General features: G+C 42.3%; 1 long non-coding RNA gene across 2 annotated transcripts in view; it reads left to right on the plus strand.

Moving 5' to 3' along the window:
* LOC139746145 (uncharacterized) overlaps nucleotides 1-9,375 on the plus strand; it is a 52,836-nt gene extending 43,461 nt beyond the window's left edge. For both annotated transcript variants that reach the window (XR_011712079.1, XR_011712080.1), the window contains exon 4: nucleotides 8,558-9,375. This is a non-coding gene — a long non-coding RNA (uncharacterized lncRNA). The remainder of the gene's footprint in view (nucleotides 1-8,557) is intronic.
* Nucleotides 9,376-12,070: the final 2,695 nt, after the last annotated feature.

Below are 12,070 nucleotides of genomic sequence, written 5' to 3' on the forward strand. Positions count from 1 at the left end.
GTGTGTGTTCGGGTGGGCGAGCGAGAGCACTTGGGGGTGGCTGGCGGCGGCACGGGGTAGTTAAGTGTGTGCTGCTTCGAGTGAGATAACCACACACGATAGATCGTTACTCCACCTCCCACCCCAAGCACGGATGGCAACAGTGGCCGCATGACGTCAGCAGCTGGCAGTACTGTTCGCTGCCTCCGACTCACAGGTGTGTTCCCTCACCTCTCCTTCCACATACTTCCTGTTTCTCTCTCTCTCTCTCTCTCCTTCTCCCTCCCTCTCCCTTTCAGTACAGGTTCTCATTGTGAGGGCTCGTGGGTAGATGGGTGAATAATCTTTTCCTCATGTCTTATCAGCCTCATCTACCCACTCGTTCATGCCTCCTTCATCTACTCGTTCATTCATTCTGTTTGTATCTATATATATCTCTGTCGATTACACAATAAGAATACAATTTATTGTCATATTTCTGTTTATATATATATATATATATATATATATATATATATATATATATATATATATATATAATATTTATTATACATAATCACTGTTTCCTGCGTCAACGAGGTAGCGCCGGGAAACAGACGGAGAGGCCCAGCCGCTCATATATACGTATATATACTGCATAAACGGCCATATACGCATACATACATATACATATCAACATATACATACACATGCATGTACATATATACACATGTACATATTCATTCTTGCGTGTCTTCATCCATTCACGCCGCTACCCCGCCCTACAGGAAAGAGCATTGCCACCCCCTGCTTCACCCAGATAGCACCAGGAAAGCAGACAAAAAAGGCCACAATCGTTCACACACATTCTCTAGCTGTCATGTGTAATGCACCGAAACCACAGCTCCCCATCCACATCCAGGCCCCCACACAGACCTTTCCATGGTTTACCCCAGACGCTTCACCATGCCCTGGTTCAGTCCATTGACAGCAGCACAAGCTAATAATGTCTTCGACTTTGGGAGTGTGTGAAAGGAGGAAGTTTGAGAGGCTAATGATGATAAAAGTGAGGCTACGAGGTCAGGCAGGGTGGGTGAGAGGGAGTGGTTGTTGGTTCAAGTGTGAGTTTGACAAGGGAGAACCTGGGTGAAGTGCAACGTATTCAGGTACAAGGGAAGTGGGGCGTGGCAGCGGCTTGAAACTGTGGCAGCTGACGTGAGCCATAGGGTAAGGGAGTGAGAAGTGATGTGTGTGTGTGTATGGTAATGCCACAGGGACTATGTAATTACGAGGCGTGGTGGGGTCGTACCGGCGTGCTTAATGTGTATCTTCGTCGCCAAGGGTCGTACCGTCATGGTTGAGGGTCGTACCGTCGTGCTTGCGGGTCGTACTGTCGTGTTGGAAGGTCGTGTCGCTGGTCCTCGGGGTCGTGCCGCAGTGCGCATGCGTTAAAGGGAATAGAACTGCCAAGTCCAATGTTTTGACGCCTATATCCATTTTTTTTTTTATTAATTAAACCAGAACGTGTGAGTGCCATGTCATCAATACACCATTACAAAAGAAAAAAAAAAATACTGAATAAAAGTGAATCAGTATGATTATGTTTTACCGATTCAGTTATTTTTGATAGTATTTTTTACCTTTTTTTTTATTGCTTCCCATCCATGTAAACAACACAAAGATATTCATATATTTCGCCGAGCCGTACGTGTACCACTTATGATAGGTTAATGGTCATTAAGGTCAGATAATGAGAGGCTGTAAGACCTAATGACCACATCAGTTACTGGCCATTAAAATCCAACATACAGACACACAACAACAAACACAAGATAACACAGCACGGGCAGTGTAACGCGCACTCAAGGATTGGATTACTTCGAATTACATCTCGAACGCCTGAAGGTGTTCAAAATGTTCTCGGTTGTTGGTTGACAAGTGGTTGACGGGGTTAATGATCCTGGCAATTAATAATTAATTCGCAGATGCCGTTGATAGTACAATTTTTGGCATGCACGTCAATTCATTGGACGATATATATATATATATATATATGTTTTGGACAATCACATGTTTACCAAATGGCGTCCTAGCTTCGTCTCTTCGTTGCACATCAACTGACTGATATATTTCTCTCTTGTGTCTCCCCAGATGATGTGATTATTACACGAAAGTGCACTTGGGAACTTATCGTGTTTCATTTTCCCCGTGGACTCATATATATATATATATATATATATATATATATATATATATATATATATATATATATATATATATATATATATATATGTGTGTGTGTGTGTGTGTGTGTGTGTGTGTGTGTGTGTGTGTGTGTGTCATATCATATAAATGGTCAGCGTGTATGAAATGACATGGTTCGAGGCTGCAGTTTAAGAACATAACGAAAGAGACGACGTATGCATTTTGCTCAATTCTTTTCTCCATTCTGTAAAGTCTACATGGACTGAGTGGTTTGCCACTGGTAAGCGCGCGAGAGGATGAAACGATGTTTGACGCTGATGCGTCATTAAGGAAGTACGAAATAACCTGTAATGAGGCTCTTAAAAGTAACTTTGTGCATTAAAGTTTTGGGTCTGCCTCTTCTGTTTGTAGGGAGAGGCTTAGAAAGGTTTGCTATAAAGCGGGAGAAAACGCGCGTCGGAGACACGTGACGCCGCGTCACGTGTGTTGGGTGACGCTGTGGGAGGGAGGGAGTACGTAAGGGGAAGGACTTCGTATGTATGTATATATATATATATATATGTTGGAAGATCACAATTTTGCGCGTGATCAAGATATTCCTACGAGTCCACGGGGAAAATGAAACACGATAAGTTCCCAGGTGCACTTTCGTGTAATAATCACAGCATCTGGGGAGACACAAGAGAGAAATATATCAGTCAGTTGATGTGCAACGAAGAGACGTCGCTAGGACGCCATTTGGTAAACGTGTCTTGGACAATCGCATCTTTACCAAATGGCGTCCTAACTACGTCTCTTCGTTGTATATCAACTGACTTATATTTCTCTTTTGTCTCTCCCCTGATGATGTCATTATTACACGAAAGTGCACTTGGGAACTTATCGTGTTTCATTTTCCCCGTGGACTCAAAGGAATGTATGTATGTATGTATGTTTATGTATGTATGTATGTATGTATGTATGTATGGATTCCTTCTCCCCAAGGCACTTTTGTGATGGGAAAGGGCGTCCCAGAGGTGTACGGGGGTGTGGGTGGGAGATAAAGGTTGTGTTCTTACAGATACTGTCTTACGTGGGACTAACTCACTAATAAGACTTTTAGTCTTCGTGATTTATTAAGGGGAAGACTGAGACACGTTCTCATCTCATAAACAAAACAACTAGTTAAGAAATTGGTAAAAAAAAAAAAATAAATTGGTTTTCCTTTCCGTTACCAATTTTAGATTACGACGTGCTTATGTTATCACTGAGAAGCTGGTTTGGTTTGAAGTAGCGTAGTGTTCACCAGCTTACAGTGTAAAAGTACAAGACTTATGAAACGCAGAAATGACTCTGGCGTGGCATGGACAAAAACCATGGCACAAATAATAGGCCATCTCGGGTGAAAGGAAAAATGTAATTTATATGTGTGTGTGTGTGTGTGGCTACTCGTATTGATTTTATGAGATGTTGGAGGAAAATATACTTAACGAAATAGGGGGGTACTATAGACCACGAATTATCACTGGTATGATTGATGTAGTGTTGGTAATATATATATATATATATAATTTTTTTTTTTTTTTTTGCTTTGTCGCTGTCTCCCGCGTTTGCGAGGTAGCGCAAGGAAACAGACGAAAGAAATGGCCCAACCCACCCCCATACACATGTATATACATACGTCCACACACGCAAATATACATACCTACACAGCTTTCCATGGTTTACCCCAGACGCTTCACATGCCCTGATTCAATCCACTGACAACACGTCAACCCCGGTATACCACATCGCTCCAATTCACTCTATTCCTTGCCCTCCTTTCACCCTCCTGCATGTTCAGGCCCCGATCACACAAAATCTTCTTCACTCCATCTTTCCACCTCCAATTTGGTCTCCCTCTTCTCCTCGTTCCCTCCACCTCCGACACATATATCCTTTTGGTCAATCTTTCCTCACTCATTCTCTCCATGTGCCCAAACCATTTCAAAACACCCTCTTCTGCTCTCTCAACCACGCTCTTTTTATTTCCACACATCTCTCTTACCCTTACGTTACTTACTCGATCAAACCACCTCACACCACACATTGTCCTCAAACATCTCATTTCCAGGACATCCATCCTCCTGCGCACCACTCTATCCATAGCCCACGCCTCGCAACCGTACAACATTGTTGGAACCACTATTCCTTCAAACATACCCATTTTTGCTTTCCGAGATAATGTTCTCGACTTCCACACATTCTTCAAGGCTCCCAGAATTTTCGCCCCCTCCCCCACCCTATGATCCACTTCCGCTTCCATGGTTCCATCCGCTGCCAGATCCACTCCCAGATATCTAAAACACTTCACTTCCTCCAGTTTTTCTCCATTCAAACTCACCTCCCAGTTGACTTGACCCTTAACCCTACTGTACCTAATAACCTTGCTCTTATTCACATTTACTCTTAACTTTCTTCTTTCACACACTTTACCAAACTCAGTCACCAGCTTCTGCAGTTTCTCACATGAATCAGCCACCAGCGCTGTATCATCAGCGAACAACAACTGACTCACTTCCCAAGCTCTCTCATCCCCAACAGACTTCATACTTGCCCCTCTTTCCAAAACTCTTGCATTCACCTCCCTAACAACCCCATCCATAAACAAATTAAACAACCATGGAGACATCACACACCCCTGCCGCAAACCTACATTCACTGAGAACCAATCACTTTCATCTCTTCCTACACGTACACATGCCTTACATCCTCGATAAAAACTTTTCACTGCTTCTAACAACTTGCCTCCCACACCATATATATGTATAATATATATATATATATATATATATATATATATATATATATATATATATATATATATATTTTTTTTTTTTTTTTTTTTTTTTTTGCTTTGTCGCTGTCTCCCGCGTTTGCGAGGTAGCGCAAGGAAACAGACGAAAGAAATGGCCCAACCCACCCCCATACACATGTATATACATACGTCCACACACGCAAATATACATACCTACACAGCTTTCCATGGTTTACCCCAGACGCCTCACATGCCTTGATTCAATCCACTGACAGCACGTCAACCCCGGTATACCACATCGCTCCAATTCACTCTATTCCTTGCCCTCCTTTCACCCTCCTGCATGTTCAGGCCCCGATCACACAAAATCTTTTTCACTCCATCTTTCCACCTCCAATTTGGTCTCCCTCTTCTCGTTCCCTCCACCTCCGACACATGTATTCTCTTGGTCAATCTTTCCTCACTCATTCTCTCCATGTGCCCGAACCATTTCAAAACACCCTCTTCTGCTCTCTCAACCATGCTCTTTTTATTTCCACACATCTCTCTTACCCTTACGTTACTTACTCGATCAAACCACCTCACACCACACATTGTCCTCAAACATCTCATTTCCAGGACATCCATCCTCCTGCGCACCACTCTATCCATAGCCCACGCCTCGCAACCATACAACATTGTTGGAACCACTATTCCTTCAAACATACCCATTTATGCTTTCCGAGATAATGTTCTCGACTTCCACACATTCTTCAAGGCTCCCAGAATTTTCGCCCCCTCCCCCACCCTATGATCCACTTCCGCTTCCATGGTTCCATCCACTGCCAGATCCACTCCCAGATATCTAAAACACTTCATTTCCTCCAGTTTTTCTCCATTCAAACTCACCTCCCAATTGAATTGACCCTCAACCCTACTGTACCTAATAACCTTGCTCTTATTCACATTTACTCTTAACTTTCTTCTTTCACACACTTTACCAAACTCAGTCACCAGCTTCTGCAGTTTCTCACATGAATCAGCCACCAGCGCTGTATCATCAGCGAACAACAACTGACTCACTTCCCAAGCTCTCTCATCCCCAACAGACTTCATACTTGCCCCTCTTTCCAAAACTCTTGCATTCACCTCCCTAACAACCCCATCCATAAACAAATTAAACAACCATGGAGACATCACACACCCCTGCCGCAAACCTACATTCACTGAGAACCAATCACTTTCCTCTCTTCCTACACGTACACATGCCTTACATCCTCGATAAAAACTTTTCACTGCTTCTAACAACTTGCCTCCCACACCATATATTCTTAATACCTTCCACATAGCATCTCTATCAACTCTATCATATGCCTTCTCCAGATCCATAAATGCTACATACAAATCCATTTGCTTTTCTAAGTATTTCTCACATACATTCTTCAAAGCAAACACCTGATCCACACATCCTCTACCACTTCTGAAACCACACTGCTCTTCCCCAATCTGATGCTCTGTACATGCCTTCACCCTCTCAATCAATATCCTCCCATATAATTTACCAGGAATACTCAACAAACTTATACCTCTGTAATTTGAGCACTCACTCTTATCCCCTTTGCCTTTGTACAATGGCACTATGCACGCATTCCGCCAATCCTCAGGCACCTCACCATGAGTCATACATACATTAAATAACCTTACCAACCAGTCAACAATACAGTCACCCCCTTTTTTAATAAATTCCACTGCAATACCATCCAAACCTGCTGCCTTGCCGGCTTCCATCTTCCGCAAAGCTTTTACTACCTCTTCTCTGTTTACCAAATCATCTTCCCTAACCCTCTCACTTTGCACACCACCTCGACCAAAACACCCTATATCTGCCACTCTATCATCAAACACATTCAACAAACCTTCAAAATACTCACTCCATCTCCTTCTCACATCACCACTACTTGTTATCACCTCCCCATTTGCGCCCTTCACTGAAGTTCCCATTTGCTCCCTTGTCTTACGCACTTTATTTACCTCCTTCCAGATCATCTTTTTATTCTCCCTAAAATTGAATGATACTCTCTCACCCCGACTCTCATTTGCCCTTTTTTTCACCTCTTGCACCTTTCTCTTGACCTCCTGTCTCTTTCTTTTATACATCTCCCACTCAATTGCATTTTTTCCCTGCAAAAATCGTCCAAATGCCTCTCTCTTCTCTTTCACTAATACTCTTACTTCTTCATCCCACCACTCACTACCCTTTCTAATCAACCCACCTCCCACTCTTCTCATGCCACAAGCATCTTTTGCGCAATCCATCACTGATTCCCTAAATACATCCCATTCCTCCCCCACTCCCCTTACTTCCATTGTTCTCACCTTTTTCCATTCTGTACTCAGTCTCTCCTGGTACTTCCTCACACAAGTCTCCTTCCCAAGCTCACTTACTCTCACCACCCTCTTCACCCCAACATTCACTCTTCTTTTCTGAAAACCCATACAAATCTTCACCTTAGCCTCCACAAGATAATGATCAGACATCCCTCCAGTTGCACCTCTCAGCACATTAACATCCAAAAGTCTCTCTTTTGCTTGCCTGTCAATTAACACATAATCCAATAACGCTCTCTGGCCATCTCTCCTACTTACATAAGTATACTTATGTATATCTCGCTTTTTAAACCAGGTATTCCCAATCATCAGTCCTTTTTCAGCACATAAATCTACAAGCTCTTCACCATTTCCATTTACAACACTGAACACCCCATGTATACCAATTATTCCCTCAACTGCCACATTATATATATATATATATATATATATATATATATATATATATATATATATATATATATATAGTTGAAGTGGGGGAGGGGGATGTGTATGACTGAATGTTGATTGTAAGGTTGCTGAAAGTGGGGGATATTGCTGAGTCAAGGGACGATGATATAACGTGTGAAATGAAGGTGTTATATTACTAGGCTTTAAGGTCGACGTAGAAATGCTGTAAGGTCGACGTGAAAATGCTGTTAAGGTCTACTTGAAATGCTGTAAGGGCTACTTAAAATTATCCTCTTTCTCATGACTAAGATCACATCCTAAGTCATCTTAAGTAGGTAAGCAGAGGTGTTCTCTCTCTCTCTCTCTCTCTCTCTCTCTCTCTCTCTCTCTCTCTCTCTCTCTCTCTCTCTCTCTCTCTCTCTCATATACCTCACTTTGATCATTCCTTTCACAAGGGATGATCTAACGTCTCTGGCCCCATTTCAAACTAGTTTTTCCTCCCCCCAGTTTGACACGCCCCTGTTTCCTCCCTCCTCCCCCCCAGGTCTGCCCCACAACTTGTGGCTCTGTTTAAACCTCCACGTTTATCTCCAGTGCTGAGCAAGTTGGTTAGTTAACCCTTAACCCAGATTTAATCAGTAATTTATATCTGGGCAAAGTTTGAATAATTTCATCAGTTCAGAGAACTTGAAAATGGGGGTTGTATGGGGATGGCTTTTGGCTAGGCTGTTTCCCTCATTTAAGCCCTTTGCCATCAAGGTCCATCACATATTCTTAGGATGATTTTATCATTTTTTTTCTCTAATCTGTTACCATCTGGATGTATTCACATCAAGTAATAAAGGATTTCATCTCATTCAGGTCCCTAGGGAGAATTGTGTATTTGTCAAGACCTGCACGTGGTGAAGTTGGTCGGAAGCCTGAACTGAAAACTGATTTGAGGAGGGAGTGGACAGATTTCTTTGAAGCAGACAGACGAGTACAGATGGACACAAGCAGAAATATTTTCCACCACAGTGAAATGTGTAAAGTGAAGCACGTATATGAAGAAAGGACTAGAATATGTAGATTACGAGACGGTGTAGATCTAGGCTAAATGCCACTCTTATGTGTGCTATTGACGCTTTGGCCTATCTGGAGATGTAAGTTGCATGAATTGTAAAGTTTGTGGCCGCAGAGATTTTGGACACTAACTAGAATACTGTGTCTTAGGCTATGACAAATAGTTATTTAGTGTCCGGATAGTGGCAGAACACTATGTTCATAGGGAACGAATACTGTGTCTTAGGCTATGACAAATAGTTATTTAGTGTCCGGGTAGTGGCAGAACACTATGTTCATAGGGAACCTAATATTCCAGGATTTGTATCCACTTCCTGCATGTAGTGGGTAGTAGACTTACAGTTTGACAGACTGTAAGCATATTGTACTCACTTCCTGCATTTAGTGGGGTAGACACAATTTGCTAGACTGTAAGCTTATTGTCTCTACTTCCTGCATTTAGTGGGGTAGACTTACAATTTACCGGACTGTAAGCTTATTGTATCCACCTCCTGCATTTAATGGGGTAAACTTACAATTTGCCAGACTGTAAGCTTATTGTATCCACTTTCTGCATTTAGTGGGGTAGACTTACAATTTGCCAGACTGTAAGCTTATTGTATCCACTTCCTGCATTTAGTGGGTGTTAGACTAACTTATTTATTTTTTATGGGAACAATTTAAATTAATTATTTTATCCACTTCCTGCATTTAGTGGGGTAGACTCACAGTTTGACAGACTGTAAGCTTATTGTATCCACTTCCTGCATGTAGTGGGTAGACTCACAGTTTGACAGACTGTAAGCTTATTGTATCCACTTCCTGCATTTATGGTGGCTAGACTTATAGTTTAACAGAATGTAAGCTTATGTAACAAACCCACTTTGTAATCATTTATGTAATAGTGTTTGAGGAAGACCCCTCATGACATCTGTAATCCTTCTGTGCCACTGCTCACAGGACATGCTGGTTTATCATGCTGACGACCTTAGACCAGACCATTAGTGCCAAGGCTTTGCCAAGCTGGCTGTTGTTGAAACCATGCTCTCCTTGATTCATATAAGCTGTCTTCTTCGTTTTAACCTTTGTTCCTTCAGTTTATCATGCTCTGTCACTCAAACCAGTTTCTCTGGTTTAACTCTCTCTTCTTTAGCTACCCTGGTTTAATAGGTCCTCTTCAGGTCAGTCCTCAATCCATGGTTTATGATGCCCTCCAGATAAACTCCTTTCTCCCATGATTTATCGCAGTTAAACCCTTACTCTAGTTTATTGCATCCTATTCCGTTTAATCCCTACTTTCCTTGGTTTTTTCACACCCCTTTCTTTCGTTAAACCATTTCTCCTCCTGCATGTAATGGTGTTATAATCACTTCCTGTACAGTTGGATGAGGTACAGGTGATGGTTGGAGAGAGTTGGGAGGACTCGCAGTGTGTTGAGCACCTCTTGGTAGATGGTGTATGAGAGACCCAGGGTGATCTTGCATGGCCTTTGCCAGTCACCCCTGTTGTGTGATGGGTAGGGAGGAGAACCAGGCTGGGGAGGAGAGGCATAAGGAAGTTTGGGGAGAGTGAAAGTTGTGTTGATGTTCTTGAGCTCAGGTGTGGGGAGTCCAAGTGTCTTGAGTTTACAGAGAATGTAGAGATGATGATAGCTGGAGGATTTGATGATGGTGCTGACGTGGTCCTTCCAGCTTAGTTTGTCGTCCAGAGTGACACCGAGAAGCTTGGTGGACTGGACAACCTGGAGGGAACTGGGGCCTAGTGAGACAGTAGGGAGTGGGACAGGTTTGGAAGCTGGGTGGACTGAACAACCTGGAGGAGACTGGTACTTGAGACAGTAGGGGCGGGAACAGGGTTGGAAGCAAGGATGTTGTGCATCACTTTGGTCTAGGTTTGGGTGATGGTGACATTTTTTGGTGTTTGTCCACTTGTGGAGGCTGATAAGGGTGCTCTGTAGTTTCATATCGTTGGGCTAAAAGTTGTTGGTAAGGCTATCTTTTTAGAAGCAGGGATGTTCATTAGGTCATTGTTGACAAGGATGTGTGTGTAAGAGTGTGACGAAGTATAATTATTTCCCTGAAGGGAGGCTGTATAATCATTAATAAGATTATATGATGACTAGCAAGGTGATATGATCACTTAGATGATTAGATATTTGTTAGCTAGCATGGTAATGTGTCCAGTGACTAGAGTACATGTTGGCTAACAAGTTTTTGGTGTTGCCCAACAAGAGTAATTGATGACAGGAAAAGTTATTGGCATCTTCAGAAACAAAGAATCACATGGCATCACAGCTACCTTGAATGTGGAGTCTCTCTCCACAGATATACCAGTGGAGAGAACATCAGACATCCTTCTGAATAATGTATACTAACACCAGGTCATATCTTCCCTGAAGATGCCCAGAAATGAAATGGTTAATTTCGGACAACTGGTGTTTGAGGATGCACTTAATGGTAGAATAATAAGGAAATTAGAGAACATAAAATAGAAGATTAGTAACTAAATATGCTGTCATACTAAATTCTATGTGCATATGTGATCATTGAACCAGTAACTGTTATTACCCCTAGTTGTGTAAGTCCTCAGTTGTATATTTTCAACTGAATGGTTGCCTGTATTCAATAAAGTGTTCTTTACTTGTTTAATTACACACACGCACCACCTTGGTGTAGCCATTAGCATTGCTGACCATGAGTCAGCATGGGTGAGCCTTGGGTCAGGCTTGCATGGGTTAGAATCCTGGGTGTGGTATTTAGCTCATCATCCCCTTGGGGAGGGTCAATAAATGGGTATCTAACTTAGGCAGTGGAATTTATTAAAAAAGGGATGACTGTGTTGTTGATTGGTTGGTAAGGATATTCATTGTATGTATGGACCATGGTGAAGTGCCTGAGGATTTGTGAATGCATGCATAGTGCCATTGTACAAAGGCAAAGGGGATAAAGGTGAGTGTTCAAACTACAGAGGCATAAGTTTGTTGAGTATTCCTGGGAAATTATTTAGGAGGGTATTGATTGAGAGGGTGAAGCGTGTACAGAGCATCAGATTGGGGAAGAGCAGTATTGTTTCCAAGGTGGTAGAGGATGTGTGGATCAAGTGTTTGCTTTGAGGAAAGTATGTGAGAAATACCAAGAAAAACAAATGGATTTGTATGTAGCATTTATGTATCTGGAGAAAGCATATAATAGGGATGATGGAAATGCTTTGTGGAAGGTTTTAAGAGTATACATTTCAACATACACATACACAGACATAAACATATATGCACATGCACATATCCATACTTGCTGCCTTCATCCATTTCCATTCCCACCCTGCCACACGCAAAAT

The sequence above is a fragment of the Panulirus ornatus genome, chromosome 64, assembly GCF_036320965.1.
Source record: "Panulirus ornatus isolate Po-2019 chromosome 64, ASM3632096v1, whole genome shotgun sequence".
NCBI lineage: Eukaryota > Metazoa > Arthropoda > Malacostraca > Decapoda > Palinuridae > Panulirus > Panulirus ornatus.